The following is a 3,076-nucleotide window of genomic DNA, read 5'->3' as shown; positions in this document are numbered from 1 at the left end:
GGTGATTTCTCCATGAAGAATTATAGGTGTTTCCATAGGGTTCTCCTAGGTAATTCACCTCTTCCATTGAAGGGTTCTCAGGATCATAAGCTTCTTCTTCAGATGAAGCATCCTTAGTACTGTTTGGTGCATTTTGCATTCCAGACAGACTTTGAGAAATCAAATTGACTTGCTGAGTCAATATCTTATTCTGAGCCAATATGGCATTCAGAGTATCAATCTCAAGAACTCCTTTCTTCTGATTAGTCCTATTGTTCACAGGATTCCTTTCAGAAGTGTACATGAATTGGTTATTTGCAACCATTTCAATTAGTTCTTGAGCTTCTGCAGGCGTCTTCTTCAGATGAAGAGATCCTCCAGCAGAGCTATCCAAAGACATCTTGGATAGTTCAGACAGACCATCATAGAAAATACCTATGATGCTCCATTCAGAAAGCATGTCAGAAGGACATTTTCTGATCAATTGTTTGTATCTTTCCCAAGCTTCATAGAGGGATTCACCTTCCTTCTGTCTGAAGGTTTGGACTTCCACTCTAAGCTTACTCAATTTTTGAGGTGGAAAGAACTTTGCCAAGAAGGCATTGACTAGCTTTTCCCAAGAGTTCAGGCTGTCTTTAGGTTGTAAGTCCAACCATATTCTAGCTCTGTCTCTTACAGCAAAAGGGAATAGCATAAGTCTGTAGACCTCAGGGTCAACCCCATTAGTCTTGACAGTGTCACAGATTTGCAAGAACTCAGCTAAGAACTGATGAGGATCTTCCAATGGAAGTCCATGGAACTTGCAATTCTGTTGCATTAGAGAAACTAATTGAGGCTTAAGCTCAAAGTTGTTTACTCCAATGGCAGGGATAGAGATGCTTCTTCCATAGAAGTCGGGAGTAGGTGCAGTAAAGTCACCCAGCACCTTCCTTGCATTGTTTGCATTGTTGTTGTTTTCGGCTGCCATGGGTTCTTCTTCTTTGAAGATTTCTGTTAGGTCCTCTACAGAGAGTTGTGCCTTAGCTTCTCTTAGCTTTCGCTTCAAGGTCCTTTCAGGTTCAGGGTCAGCTTCAACAAGAATGCCTTTGTCTTTGTTCCTGCTCATATGAAGGAGAAAAGAACAAGAAAGTATGAAATCCTCTATGTCACAGTATAGAGATTCCTTGAGGTGTCAGAGGAACAGAAAAATAGAAGAAAGAGGTAGAAGAATTCGAACTTAGTGAGATAGAGTTCGAATTGTGCATTGAGGAGGAGTGGTACTCCAAAAATAGAAGGATGTGAGAAGAGGGGAAGAAATTTCGAAAATTAAGTTAAAAAGATTTTAAAATCATTTTGAAAAACTTTAATTGATTTTCGAAAACCAAGAGTGGGAAAGAAATCAAGTGATTTTTGAAAAAGATTTTGAAATTAGAAGTTAAAAAGATATGATTGAAAACTATTTTGAAAAAGATGTGATTAAAAAGCTATGATTGAAAAGTTATGCTTTTAAAAAGATATGATTGAAAAGATATGATTCGAAAACAATCTTAAAAAGATTTGATTTTAAAAATTAATGACTTGGCTAACAAGAAAAGATATGATTCAAACATTAAACCTCTCTCAACAGAAAAGGCAACATACTTGAAATGTTCAATCAACTCATTAATTGTTAGCAAGTATCTTTGAAAAAGGAAAGAAATTGATTTTGAAAAAAAAAAGTTTGATTGAAAAGATATGATTTGAAAAAGATTTGATTTTGAAAAACTTTGAAAACTTGAAAAAAATTGAATTGAAAACAAAATCTTCCCTCTTGTGCCATCCTGGCGTTAAACGCCCAGAATGGTGCACATTCTGGCGTTTAACGCCCAATGCTCTACCTTTTTGGGCGTTAAACGCCCAACCAGGTACCCTGGCTGGCGTTTAAACGCCAGTCTGTCCTTCTTCACTGGGCGTTTTGAACGCCCAGCTTTTTCTGTGTAATTCCTCTGCTGCATGTTCTGAATCTTCAGTTCCCTTTACTATTGACTTGAAAATAGAACCAAGATCATATAAACAATGCATGCAAGACACCAAAACTAAAATGATACACTGAACTCAACAAGAACAAAATATTTTTGGTTTTTATGATTTTTATAATTTTTTTTTGTGCTTTTTTTCGAAAATTAAGTGGAAAAGAAAATAGGTATCAAATTCTTAATGAGAATTCCAGGAATCATGCAATGTTAGTCTAAAGCTTCAGTCTAAAGGATTACATGGATAGCCAGCTTCAGCAGGACATTGCATTCAAGAGCTAAATTGATGAGAATCAATCAGCTTTGGTGATGATAAGATCATCACCTGAAACACTAGAATTCATTCTTAAGAACTCTGAAAAATACCTAATCTAAGCAACAAGATGAACCGTCAGTTGTCCATACACGAAACAATCCCCGGCAACGGCGCCAAAAACTTGGTGCACGAAATTGTGATCACTACAACTTTGCACAACTAACCAGCAAGTGTACTGGGTCATCCAAGTAATAAACCTTACGCGAGTAAGGGTCGATCCCACAGAGATTGTTGGTATGAAGCAAGCTATGGTCACCTTGTAAATCTTAGTCAGGCAGACTCAAATGGGTATAGATGATGAATAAAACATAAAGATAAAGATAGAGATACTTATGTAATTCAATGGTGGGAATTTCAGATAAGCGTATGAAGATGCTTGGTCCCTTCCGTCTCTCTGCTTTCCTACTGTCTTCATCCAATCCTTCTTACTCCTTTCCATGGCAAGCTTATGCAAGGGTTTCACCGTTGTCAGTGGCTACCTCCCATCCTCTCATGGAAATGTTCAACGCACCCTGTCACGGCACGGCTATCCCTGTCGGTTCTCGATCGGGCCGGAATAGAATCCAGTGATTCTTTTGCGTCTGTCACTAACGCCCCGCCCTCAGGAGTTTGAAGCACGTCACAGTCATTCAATCATTGAATCCTACTCAGAATACCACAGACAAGGTTAGACCTTCCGGATTCTCTTGAATGCCGCCATCAGTTCTCGCCTATACCACGAAAGACTCTGATCTCACGGAATGGCTGGCTCGTTTGTCAGACGAGCGCTCGGTTGTCAGCGATCAACCAT

General features: G+C 38.8%; 1 non-coding gene across 1 annotated transcript; it reads left to right on the top strand.

Moving 5' to 3' along the window:
* The first annotated feature begins 433 nt into the window (after positions 1-433).
* On the top strand, positions 434-541 carry LOC130942977 (small nucleolar RNA R71). The gene has a single exon (XR_009071519.1). It is a non-coding gene; the product is annotated as a small nucleolar RNA R71 (small nucleolar RNA).
* The last annotated feature ends 2,535 nt before the right edge of the window (positions 542-3,076 follow it).

This window comes from Arachis stenosperma, chromosome 7 (assembly GCF_014773155.1).
Source record: "Arachis stenosperma cultivar V10309 chromosome 7, arast.V10309.gnm1.PFL2, whole genome shotgun sequence".
Taxonomy (NCBI): Eukaryota; Viridiplantae; Streptophyta; class Magnoliopsida; order Fabales; family Fabaceae; genus Arachis; species Arachis stenosperma.
This window is presented reverse-complemented; position numbering and strand designations above follow the sequence as displayed.